Source organism: Mustela erminea, chromosome 7, assembly GCF_009829155.1.
Source record: "Mustela erminea isolate mMusErm1 chromosome 7, mMusErm1.Pri, whole genome shotgun sequence".
Taxonomy (NCBI): Eukaryota; Metazoa; Chordata; class Mammalia; order Carnivora; family Mustelidae; genus Mustela; species Mustela erminea.
This window is the reverse complement of record NC_045620.1, coordinates 107795452-107809049: the sequence shown is the minus strand read 5'-3', so window position 1 is coordinate 107809049 and position 13598 is coordinate 107795452. Positions and strand designations below refer to the sequence as shown.

The following is a 13598-nucleotide window of genomic DNA, read 5'->3' as shown; positions in this document are numbered from 1 at the left end:
TCTGCATTATTTTTTAAATAGCTAAATAATATACATTGCCCGGTAGAACATATACAGTAGTATCTAGTTCTGACTGGCATTATGAACACGGAAGGCATTGTCCTGACCTCACAGAAAGACAATGGGAGAGAGGTCCGATGCTCTCAAATGTCATCCTCTGGACTTATCCTTATTGGAATACACAGTGGAAGGCTTAAAATAGAAGCAAATAATAACAGTCTCCAGATTTCTTTGTATCAGAGAACACTGAAGGGAGAAAGCACCTTAGAAACTCTCAGATGCAATTGCCGCTGCTTATAAATGAGGACTCTGAGTCTGGACAAAGTTAAAGGTCTTAGCTTAGAGCAATCACCTCCTTTGGGCCACCCCCACCCCCATCTTGGTGCCCTTCCTGAGTCATGCTGTCCTCTGCCCTTCTTTCTGTTGTGTGGGCTTTCTTTCCCTTTGACCTTATATCCTTGGCTCAGATGACAGGTCCTGACTATTACATGATGTGACCTTGAAAAACAATTTATGTGCAGGTCCTAGTTTATTAGATGTTAATAATCTAAAAAGGAGGGCACCTGGGTGGCTCAGTCAGTTAAGCGTCAGACTCTTGATTTCAGCTCGGGTCATCATCTCAGGGTCCTGAGATCAAGCCCCAGGTCAGGCTCCGTGCTCAGTGTGGTGTCTGCTTGTCCCTCTCCCTCTGCTCCTTCCCACACTCTGTCTCATTCCTCTGTCAAGTAAAGAAATAAAATCTTAAAAAGAAAAAAATCCTAAAAGCAAATCAAATCCATTTAAATAATTTTTTTAATTGAGGTAGGTATAATTGCTATATAACATTATATTAGTTTCAGGTGTACAACAGAATGATTTAATGTTTGTATGTATTATGAAATGAGCATCACAAGTCTTGTTAATATCCATCATCATACATGGTTATACATTTTTTTTCTTGAGCGTTATAATTAATTCTCTTATCAATTCTCAAACATGAAATATAGTTTTATTAACTAAAGTCACCATGCTGTACATTATGTCCCCAGGACTTATTTATTTTATAACAGGAAGTTTGTATCTTTTGACCCTCTTCACCCATTTTACCCACCCCCCCAACCCTCCCCCAAATCCATTTTTAAAACAGAGGGGCATCTACCCAGCCCAGGCTTGATATCCATTCCCGAGCAAATACAGGCTCCTTAATGCCCCTAATCAAGATCTGTCTGTGTTTAACCAACCTTCTCACAGGGTCCTGGCATCAGCTTTACTCCACCAACCTTCCAAGACTCCAGAACAGGTGAGAAAAATGAGAAGGCCCCTCCCAGGATGGTGGGATTTGGCCCTCACAGCCTGCCATTCACCCAGCAGGACAGAAAAGGCATTCACTTTCCTCCTCCGTGTCATGATACCAACCGAAATTACCTTTAAATGAGGAAGAAAGTCATTATTTAATCAATAGGATTGCGTCAATTGAGGAAAATTTGTCTCCAATGTAAACAAGTGGAACGTCTTTGCGCTCTATAAAAACAAGGTTAAATTACTTGCAGATCCGGCGACGAGAGACATGTAGGAAGTGAACCTGAAGCCTGACACATTCAAGGTCTGGGAACCGAAAATAATAGGAATTGTTCTGATTTTTCCAGTGGAATCAAGCAAGAGATGGGCCTGCCTCTTTGCAGAACCAAGGATTCCTGTGCCTTACCCTTTCTTTTGAGGAGGAGGAGAGGAAAGATCATGACCAAAAGAGATGAGAACAAACCAAGGTTAAATGAAAGGTGGGCAGCCTCTCCCTCGGGAGCTGGCCACTGTCACCGGCCTAGAAGGGGTAGGTGCTGGGGAGAGAGTGGCATTAAAATGAGTCATGATGGCGTCCATCCAGTGCTTTCCTGCTCCCAGCCCTTTCTTTGTTCCATGGATTCCATTCAGCAGAGCCCATCGAGAACAAATTATTATAACGGTGGCTACTGTGTACTGAGGGTCTGTGCCAAGCATGCTGAGCCCTACATGTGCTTTGTGCTCCTCAATATTCACAAAGCCTTAGAAGGTAGCTGCTGTGGTCATACCCATTTCACAGATGAGGAAGAGAGTAAGAACGGCTGGAGAATGGCGGGGGCAGTTCTGCTTGGTTCTGGGGCCTGCTGTCCTAACTGCCCAGTCTCCGGACTCCGTCCCCTTGCTGGGTGCTCATCCCTGTGCTGTCACGGCGATCCCTGCAAACCAGACCTGCTCTCTGGTAGTCCCCACAGCCACTGAGAAAGGGAGACAGAGCATTTACCCTTGCTCAGGGAGGGCCTCAGCTTGTTCTCCATCTCTGGCTGGGCAGCCTCCTGCCGGCTTCTCCTCCAGTCCTCCTTCCTCCGTCTGTGTTGCCTCCTTTGACCACCTCAGAAGGAGTCTCTTAGTGGCCAGAGTGATTTCTGTCAAGGTTAAAGGCAGATGGTGAGAGCTAAGTTCCTTGGTCCCCGATAGAACTTCTTAGTGAGAACATGACCTTCAGGGATCTCACACAGACTCAGGAGATTATGCTAGCAGCTAAGAGAAAGTCACTGATGTGCTCTCTTCAGACCACAGGGAGCCGTAACCAGATAAACCTTAGCTCTGGACTTCTGTAAAGCCAGATTCCATCACTTTTGTGGTAAATTCTGGCTAATGGTTATTCCTCCTGCGTCTCCTCGTATCCTCCTACTCACCCCTCGGTCCGCTCCAGTTCTGAAGAGTCTCAACGTGTGGTTCATAACCGACCTTCCTCCCATGACTGTATCCCTACGTGTCCATCAGGAAAATACAGTCACCCCATGCCTAGGCCCTGGGTCAACCTGACAGGGATCTGATGTGGCCTAGGCTAAAGGGCCTCTTGGCCTCCTCTGGTGAGACTGTGTTGTGCTGGCTCCCTCGCCAGTAGAGGCTGGCTTGTTGAGAAGAGTTTCACATAAGAAAAAAAGAAAGAGAAAGAAAGAAAGGAAGAAAGAAAGAAAGAAAGAAAGAAAGGAAGGAAGGAGGAAGGAAGGAAAAGAAGGAAGAAAAAAAAGGAAGAACAGAAAAGTGAAATGAAACGTATTTGACCTGGGAAGAAATCGAAGGCCTCTCAAGCTGCCAAAGTGACGAATTGGACAGGGAGGCAGAGCAAATGTGAACTCCTGGGGAGTCAGTCAGGAGGGGCCCAAAGGGATGAGATGAGGCCGAGGTGGTGGGAGGAATGGAGACAGGATGATTTATCCAGGCTGGGCTGGGAGACCCGTCCGAGCGCTCGGCAGAGTGAGACACAGTCCACCCTTTGTGCCCCATTTATCGAACTCATCAATTTTATGGCCACATTACCTTCCGAGTGGGCAAGAAAGCAGATATGGGTGCCATCACAGGCCTGCCTGTGGTTTGCACAGCATAATGACAGATGCCAGAAACACAGGGGAGGGGAGAGGGCCCTTCGGAGACCACAAAAGAGCCTTTATAATTATGCCTCTTCCTCTCTCGGGAGCCTGCCTCTCGCTCTCCCTCTCCCTCCCTGCCAAGGTGCCAGGCTGGCTGCAGGGGTGCCGTCCTCCCGGATGCGTGGGGCAGCTGCCTCGCACGCGTCTATTAATAACCGTGCATGGACTTGAAGGCAGCTATTCCAGCCCGCCTCTCTTCTCCGGGCTAAATAGCGGCAATCCCTTTAACCTTTCTTCATGGGCCCGATTTTCCATCCCTTTAATCATCCCTGTCACTTTCTGCTGCATGGGCTCCACTCTCACCACATCCCTCCCCCAGGGTGGAGACTCAAGCCAGCTGGGATAACGGGCCTCCTGCCTCACGAGCTGCCCCTTCCCCTCCACGCACTCCAGCCCCCCAGGCCGAGTTACTGCCATTCGGGACACAACCGGAGAGCTTCCCTCCCCATGTGGATGTTCCCCCTTGACCAGAACGTCACTAACGTCCAAGGGTCTCCCCTGAGGGGTCCCCACAGGTCCCTTCCCCTCCGTTCCACTGCCTCATCTCCACCCTGTCTAGACCCCAGCCTATCCTGTGGACCCTGAGAACAGTCCCCCAACCCCCCCAACCCCCCACCAGCTTCCCTGCCTCCATTTGGCCCCCCTCCCCGCCAAGACCATTAAAAGCCCGCTTTAGAAGTAATTTTTTTAAATCACATGTCATTTTTATCATGTCCCTCCCCTAATCTAGAGCCCTTGGTAGTTAGCTCCCTGTTGCTTTTTGATAGAGCAAATGCAGACATTTGCCGGATTCTGGGTCCAGAGTTCTCTCCCCACCCCCTTTCGGTCTCTGTAGAGACCCTCATTCAGAAAGCTTTCCATAGTCAGTCTTCTCACTCTGGCTACACCTTTGCCAGCCAGCCATCCCCACAACATCTTGTTAGATGCTGTTTTGAGTGTATTGATAAATATATTTTAGATATATATGGCCTAGGGCTTTGACAGAAAACAACAGAAGCCAACTCTCACTGGTTTAAGGAACAGAAAAGGCTAGTTTGAAAATGACGGCAAAGTTGACAGAGTTAAAGACAAGGCTGGACCACAGGCCTAGGAAACGACAGAACCGGGGAGCTCTGAGGTCTTTTCAGAACACTGTCGTCAGGTAATCAGCTCCAATTGTCTTTTGTCCTTATTTATCTTTGCTTAACATTCAGAGTTTCAGGACTTAGGATCTAGACAAGCTTTGTGGCCAGGGGTGGGGAGTCCTGTGATTGGCTACCCCCAAGATCCACACAGGATGGGGAGAGTTGTCAGATTTCTCAAATAAAAATATAAAATGCCCGGCTAGGTTTGCATTTCAGATGAACAATGCATGATTGTTGTTATAAATGCAGTATTCCCTGAATTTGTCTTCCCATTCTTGCCCCCCACCAGTCCCGCTCTGCAGCTCCCAGGAAGATAGGCATCCCCTCAGACCTGTGCCCACCTCCCCTCTAACCGCCACAGTACCCGCTTGTACGTCACCCCTAACACATTTCTTCAGCCCATCCTCGGGGTGGCTGTGGATTTTACTTCTTTTCCTTTAGTCTTTGTAACCCAGCTGACATCACCTCCAACCTATACATTAACTGAGACAAATAAAAAGGCTAATGTACCCTTTGGCAATCATTATTATTTATTTCCTCTTTACCTCTATTGAGGAAAAAACAACTTTCTTGGCTGTCTCTCTTTTGTCAAATGCTTTGAAAACAGTCCAAATGATATTGAGCATTCTTTATAACTTTTTACAGCTTGCCACGCATTTCCACACTCATGATTTTAGTCAGTGTCATAATCGTAATTAGTGAGCTAAGTAGCCAGTTGGCCCCAGGAATACAGTCTCCCATTTCTCAGATGAGAAATTAAAACTCTGAAATGTACATTATAAAAACAAGTATGGATTCCAAGTTGTGTGATCCGAGGCTTAGAACGACATGTTCCTTCCTTGACATCAGGGGTTAGCAAACTTTTTCCTGTAAAGGAGCAGATAGTAAATATGTCAGGCTTGTACACCATACGATCTCTCTCACAACCACTCAGCTCTGCCACTGTAACACGAAAGCAGTCACAGTCGATACATAAATGAGTAATGGATGTTCCAGTAAACTCTATTTACAGAAAAGGTCACCTACCATATTTAGCCCACAAGCTGCAGTTGGCTAACGGATGTCTCCTCTACACAACACAGTAAGCACTCTTTAGTCTTTATGAGTCTATCAAAGTTTGCCTCCAATTGGGATGCCATGACTTTGACCTGTATTAGTATTAGATCATTCTACTAATTTTCCCTTTCTTTACCTCTTACACGTCTGTATTGTTTGGATGATAACTGACTTGGCCCCCCACTAGCCCTTTGATCCCTCCTACACTGTGGCAAAGTTTTGGATCTTTGTGCTGTGAATATGCCCAGCTAAGCCCATCCTTCCTCTCCTGGATCCTTCTTTACCTGCATGTGAGATCAGTTCTGACAGGCCTTGTGAGGAGGCACCTTTCTGGGACAGAGCTTTCCCTGAGGCCCCCAGGATTAACCAAGATAAACCATCCTTCCAGCTTCCCCTCACTGTGGGTTTCATGTGCCTCCTCCTTTGGTCCTTTTCCAAGTTTGTCCCTAGGAAACTCATGACAGGTCTTACCACAGCCCTCTTCAGCTCTGGTCCATGGAAGACAGAGACTATTTAGTCCATCTTCTGCCTTCAGAGTGGGAAGACTGGTTTAAATGCTCCTCCCAGAGAGAACAGGAACTCCCTAGAGCAAACCAGCTAGTTTGGTTTGTACCCTTCGCAGTTGAAGATCTGGGACCGTGAAAGGTGGTCACACATTTACTGTGTGTAAATAGCATTCTCCCAGGCTTAGATGAGTGGGGTTGCAAATCCTCAGGTGTGGTATTGCCCACCTGGAACCAGATTCTGCATTGTAGGAGCCAGTGGGAAGTGACTGATACCTCACTAAACCATTCGAAGTCTTTAAGTGGGCCTCTAGGTGCATGTGTGCATACACACCAGCTATAATGTCAGAAAAGATTCTAGAGATCATGTTACCTAAACCCCTCATTTACAAATAAGAAAATTAAGCCCTGAGACATCACCTTATCATGATGCCAGGGGATAAGGATCCACATTATCTTTATAAACCATAGCCATAAAAATGGTGATGAACTTGATCAGTGAAACTGAAATTTATAACTACAAAGATTTCCTTGAAAAAAAAAAAAATATATATATATATATATATTTAATTTAAATAGGAAGCAGAGAATGTGCTGAGCCCAACATAGCCCAAAGCCATGGTGAGATCAACTTTTTCAGAAATAGTTGAGATTTGGCTTTCTCAAAGCTTCTGTGTGTCCCAAAGGTGGGGTTTCCCTGAGAGCATCAACAATCCCTTCCAACTTTCTTCATAATGTCTTCAAAAGAGTCAAGAGAAGCAACAAAGGGTAGAGAGTACAAGTAACACTTGGGGTCTGAATGTCCTGGCTCCACCATTTAGAGGTTGTGTGACCTTGAGCAAATAATTTATTTTTGTAAGCCTTGTTTCTCATCTGTAAAAGAGATATAGCAATAGCACTTACCTCAAGGAGATGAGGTAATAATTACATGAGATAATGGATACAGAGTGTCTGGCATAGGTTGACTTAATAGTAACTATTCAAGAAATAGTCACTATTATTGCAACGTTGACACCTCAGGTTTTTTTGCCTAAAGCCCAACTCCGACTTTGAGTTGACCACTCTGCCTACTTTTCCAACTATGAAATAGGCATAATAATTTAGCAGGAGAGATGGATAACTGGAAGTTAGTTATGACCAGGGGAAACACATCTGCCTCCTTGCCCAGACCACAGTCTGGCCCAAATGACCTCAAGGCTAAGAGACAAGGTGCCTTTCTGAGCTGAGTCTCCTCTGAAGGGGTGGCCTCCAAGCCAGGACTCAGAATCCCGGGAAGAAGAAGTAAGGCAGAGAAGTTCAGAGAGACAGGGAAATGTGAACAAAGCTAATGCACAGTTTTCTTTGTGGATGATCTTTCTGGCATGATTTTTGAGTCAAACTGTTATCCTCATCCTTTGAAAGTCCCACAGGATGAGGGCAAGGAAAACTAGGGGATTCCTACAGCAAAAAGATGAAGGGTCAGGATAGATCTTGGGTAAAAGTCATGCTTCAGGAATACTTCAATAAACCAGACTGTAGTATTTGCAGTATCTCCAAAATTATTTAAAAAAAAAAAAAAAAGAAAAGAAAAGAAAAGAAAAAGCAGACCACCTAGAACTTCATTTTTCTGGTGATAGAAGAAAGGTGCTAGACAAAACAACACTTTCTCCTTTTCCCTGGATTATTTGGCAGGAGCAGAAAACTCTTGACAAGAAGTTCCAGAACAGCTCGATATTGGGTTTGAAAAGTACAAATTCCCACAACAATCAGGGACTAAAGTAGCAATATTTTAGCCTTTCATGGGAATCTGGTTATTATTACCATTAATGCCAAGTATCTTGTTTCTATTCTTTTTGATTTAAGGTAATTTTCTTTGTAAAAGGCCTGCTTTGTTAAACCCTACACAGTTACATTGGCTTTGGGAGAAAGAGAAGTGGGCATGGTGGGAAAGTATCATGTTATACTGAAACTTTAGAGGCCTGGTTGTGAAGACTCCCTTTGTTTCTGCTCTGAACCTGATGCAGTTCTCCAGTCTTCATGTTCTAGTCCAGGGCATGAATTTCAACATTGCCCACTCTGATGATGGTATCTCTACTTGAACATGATCATTTCCAAGGAAGGTCTCCAAAAGGCTGTACCTACCTCATCAGGCCTGGCTATGACCTGGCCAAAGGAGACCCAGGTCAATGTTCATGTCTAGAAAGTGACCCTATGACTCAGGGTCCCTCTTGTAGACAACGAAGAAGGACAGATATCAGAAAGTAAAATGTCTAGCTCAGTGCTAATTTTGCCCTCCTGGGGATATTCAACAATGTCTGGAGACAATAACAACTTTGGGGGATGAGGGGGTCCTCCTGGCATCTAGGGGATGGGGGCCAGAGATGCTACTAAACATCCCACAAAACACAAGACAAGACCACAAAGACTTATCCAGGTCCAAATGTCAATAGTGCTGATACTGAGAAATGCTGAGACAGAAGCCACACATAACCCTGCATGGGCTGGGCCCTGCCTACTTCCCTCTCCATATTTTGCCCCATTCCCACTCACTCCCTGAACACCAAGCACACAATTTCCAGTCCCTTGCTGCACTGTGTTCCCTCAACATACTCTGTTCCCTCTGCCTGCCAGGCTGTACCCACTCATTTTACCTAGTTAATGCCTTCTCACCCCCTAGATCTTGTCCAATAGATACTTTCTTGGGAAGTCTTTTGAGCAAGACTAAGTCAAGTCCCCCATTACATGCTGTCTCCCCTTTATTCTTTCTTTTTCCAAGGGTTTTCAAAGTGTCCTTGTGGTTTTTTTAGAACTCCCTAAGCTCCTTACCTCTTAGTGCTCAAATGTCTGGGCTACCAGTACTAATTGCAGCCAAATGGCTAGTGTCTGAGTCCCCACTATGGCATGTTCTAGTTGTAGGACCTTCAACAAGTCACCTACCATGTACTTAAGTCATGCTTACCTCCAACATGAAGCCAGTAACTACACCTCGCTTGTGGGGATTCTATGAGGATTAAATGAGAGATTAGAACAGTGAGTTCCATATGGAAGTTTGTTCAGTTATTACTTTAAGAATTGAAAACTGCTTTTCTGAGACATTGAGCTCTATTAGAGAGAGATGTAGTATTTTCTCTTCCCGGCAGCATGACCCTCACACTATCTTTTCTCTACCAGAGGAATCAGAGCTCAAATCATTTAAGGCAGGGGAGCAGGGGTGTCAAAGTCAATGCTTTGTGTTTACAGATAAAGAAACTGAGACCCAGAGGGGTCAAGGGATTTGGAAAAATCACATGGCAGGTTTCTTTCTACCTGATCAATCTTTCAGTCTCTCTCTCTCTCTCCCTCTCTCGACCCCTCCTTCCCTCCCACCCCTACCAGTCATCTGTCTACCTCGGCCCCCACCCCCATGTGAAGTGATAACTTGTATGATTCCTGATCTACACAAAATGAATATCCCATAGCAACTATCTCCATCAGACTACAGGTCCCCGCTCCCCAGCCTTTCTACAAAAGACCTAGGGGTTATAAAATTCAAGCTTATCAGAGCAAAGCACACCAAACAGAACCCTGCACGGTTTCTAATCAGAGATTTAAGGTGCTTACCCAACAGCCTAAAAAAGAAAATCTAGGCCTGACAAAAAAGAAAAGAGGGGAAAAAAAAAAAGAGTGAGCAAGAGAGAAAGAGACCAGGGCAAATAATAACCTAAATAAATTAAGAAAACACTGAGGCAGTCTCCTGAAGTTTTCAGCCATTACATCATTGATCCTGAGAAGGGTCTGGGGAATGTCTCCCCAGGGCTTCACACGCAGAGCCATATCTCATTCGTTTTAACTCCCTCAAATCCTATTGGACTCTTCGACACCCTCCCAGCCTCTCACGGCTGTTCTTATTCTTGTTCTAGCCCCTACACATTTTTGTAAGTTCGCTCTTTGCCAACCCTGCAGGGCTTTTTAGCCCTAACTGTTGCTGGAGCCTTAGACCTCAGGGATAGCAATGTGACGTCTGGACTGTGGAGTGACAATGACCTCTAATCTTCTGGTCTGGCCACACCTGGGGAACCCAGCTCTGTCAGAGATCCTACTCTTTAGGAAAGACATGAACAAACTGGAACAGCATGAGAGAAAAATAAGAGGGCAGAGAAGACCTAGGAGGGGGCACAAGAGTTTAAACAAACTGAAGGGCCTTTCAGAATGACCTAATGTGAACTTCTGCTTCCCTACAAACCCACACTGGTAAAACATAGCAAAAAAAATAAATAAATAAAAAATAAAAAATTATATATATATATATATATATATATATATATATATATATACAGCTAAGTTCAGAAATATAAAGCAAAATCTCCAGGTACCAGGAAAGAAGAAAGAAAGAAGGAGGGAAGGAAAGAAAGAAAGAAGAAAGAAAGGGGGGAGGAAGGGGAGGGAGGAGGAAGGGAATGGGACGAAAGGAGGAAGTAGAGGAAGAGATGAAGGGAAGAAAAAAGAAAAAAAAAAAGAAGAAAGAAAAGAACAGAACAGAACTTGCAACCAGAGTGGCAAGCTTCAGTTGACACCATGGTCCAGGGAGATACTGATCCAAAAATGGGCCCTGATGACAAGGGGCTGGGGTTTAAATGCACACAAAGGAGCAAAAGATGGAGCCTGAAGGCCCTGAAATGGAGAATCCAGAAGAATGAAGTAGAATCCCCAGGAGGCTAGCTGCTTCCGTTAAGCCTTACTCCCAGGCCCAGGGAAACCCCAGCGATGTGTGCTTCTTTCCAGAGTTGCAGGTAGAGAAACAAAACTACCCTGAGAAACAAATCCTCGGATCAGCACTGAAGACAAATGTGTTCTCCAAATTTATACTCCTTACCTGGTAGATTAGTCAGGGTTCTCCAGAGAAACAAAAATAATAAGGTGTGTATAGACAGAGAGAGATCCATTTGTTTTAAGGAATTGGTTCGGGTAATTGTAAGGATGGGATGTCTGCAATTTGCAGGGCAGGCCAACAGGCTGGAGGCCCAGGGAAATATTTATGTGGCAGCTTGAGTCAAAGGCAGTCTGGAAGCTGAATTTCTTCTTCCTCAGAGGACCTCAGGGTTTTGTTCCTCTTAAGACCTTTGACTGATTGGGCAAGACCCACTCCCATTATGGAGAATAAGTGGCTTTCTTCAAAGTCTGCTGATTTAAAGGTTAATCTCATCTAAAACTCACAGCAACATCTACACTTCTGTTTGAGGAAAGACTGGGTACCATGGTCTAACCAAATTGGCACATAAAATTTGGTTTGTGAATTGCCAACCAAAAAATTAATAAAAGAATTGGTCCTGGGCTGCCCCCTGGAGTGGAACAAATGGATAACTTTTCAGAGAACCCTCCCTATCCCAAAGGAAAAGAAACAGCTGAAGATGTCCTTACAAACAAAAATTACAAACCATCATAAGGAAGACTGGAAGACAAGTAAGAGGATTATCACCTCAAGAATTTAAAATAAAAGAACAATTGGAAAGAAACCATAACATGTTTAAAATGTTAAATAAAAGCATGACTAGAAACCATAGGGAATAATATAATACGGTTTTTAAAAAGGTATTTGAAAAAAACCTTCTAGAACTTCTAGAAATAAAAGATACAAAGGATAGAGGAAACAGCAAATTAGACAAAACTGAAGAGAAACTATTTCAAGAATCAAATCTTAGAAATTATCCAAATCGCCTTATAACATAACACAAGACCTTTCTCCATCCCTATTACTTAAGAAATTCCAGGGTTTTAAAAGCTCTGTGACATGGGATGAAAAACAAATACATATTTCTTTTTTTTTTTAAGATTTTATTTATTTATTTGGCAGACAGAGATCACAAGTAGGCAGAGAAGCAGGCAGAGAGAGAGAAGGAAGCAGGCTCCCTGCCCAGCAGAGAGCCCGATGTAGGGCTCGATCCCAGAACGCCAGGATCATGACCTGAGCCGAAGGCAGAGGCTTTAACCCATTGAGCCACCCAGGCGCCCCCAAATATATATTTCTTATAAATTGCAATATCATAGCTGCCAAATGCAATCCTCAATCCCACATTATGTTAAAAGTTTAATGATAAAAACTAAAATAAGAGAATCTGAATATATATAACTTTTAATACAGTGAAAGAATAAGAATACTCAGGTAATATAATCAAAGGCAGGAAAGAAGTGGTTAAGAAAACAGCACAAAAGGCCCAAAATGCAAATGCTTATGCTAAGCCCCACATCACCAAACCAAGACTCAGTTACCGCTTCGGCTGTCCCAGAAACAGAATCTTAAACTGGTCAGTGAGGAATCATCTGATCAGCACTAATTAAGTAATCTGCCTGATAGATCCCTGCCAACCCCTACAGGAGGGTAACCTGGCAATAACCAACCACTTTCTTGCCTGGGTATAACTTCTTTTTCCCCCTCTCCCTTCTGACTATAAGAGTCTCTCATTTTGTACAGCTCCTCGGAGCTCCTTTGTGGGTTGAATGCTGCCTAATTCGAATAGATTTTTGTTCAAATAAATTCTTAAAATACTGGGGACACCTGAGTGGCTCAGTTGATTAAGCATCTGATTTCAGCTCAGGTCATGATCTCAGGGTCCTGGGATCGATCCCAGGTGGGGTGTTCCATATGGAGTCTTGGGTTGTGTCCAGCCCCTCACTGACCTCTGTGATCAGCAGAGAGTCTGCTTGTTCCTCTGCCCCTCCCCCGTGCTTGTATACCCAATCTCTCTCTCTCAAATAAATAAAAAAAATCTTTTTAAAAAAATCCTCAGATGCCTCAGTTTATCTCTTAACCTAATGAGGCAAAGAAGCTAAGAGGTTAAAACAAAAACATTAATATATCGATATATAACAGTAATAACTCAATTCCAATAATAAATATAAATGAAAAGGATTAAAAACACTCATTAAAATATAGAAATGGTAAGATTAAATAAGAAATTCAGTTTTTTGCTTTATCTGGTAGACACACGGGGTTTTTTTTAAGATTTTATTTATTTACTTGACAGACAGAGATCACAAGTAGGCAGAGAGGCAGGCAGAGAGAGAGGAGGAAGCAGGCTCCCCACTGAGCAGAGAGCCCGATGCGGGACTTGATCCCAGGACCCTGAGATCATGACCCGAGCCGAAGGCAGAGGCTTAACCCACTGAGCCACCCAGGTGGGCGCCCCTTAAAAAGATTTTATTTATTTCTTTGAGAGAGAGAGCACAGAGGGAGAGGGAGAAGCAGGCTCCATACTGAGCAGAGCCCGATGTGGGGCTCAATCCCAGGACCCTGGCATCGTGACTTGAGCCAAAGGCTGACACTTAACTGAGTGAGCTACACAGGTGCCCCTAGACACACAGCTTTTTGCTTTTTCTGTGTTTCTTCTAGAACACAGAAAGATTGGAAACAATGAGATTAGAAAGAAACCACCAAGGAAACACTATCCAAAAGAACAATTGATGAAGCAATATTAAAGTCAGAAATAATAAAGGAAATGTTTACAAAATAAGAAAAAGAATTCTCCAGGAAAATACAACTTTAAAACTTG

General features: G+C 44.1%; 1 long non-coding RNA gene across 2 annotated transcripts in view; it reads right to left on the bottom strand.

Annotated features, from left to right (window-relative positions):
• Positions 1-1056: 1056 nt before the first annotated feature.
• The window catches only part of LOC116595971, a 56096-nt gene continuing 43554 nt past the window's right edge, over positions 1057-13598 (bottom strand). Inside the window, exons 3-4 of one of the 2 annotated variants that reach the window (XR_004287943.1) lie at positions 5080-5401; positions 1057-2399 (exon numbers count right to left, since the gene is read on the bottom strand). This is a non-coding gene — a long non-coding RNA (uncharacterized LOC116595971). The remainder of the gene's footprint in view (positions 2400-5079; positions 5402-13598) is intronic. The other variant, XR_004287944.1, reaches the window with a different exon arrangement.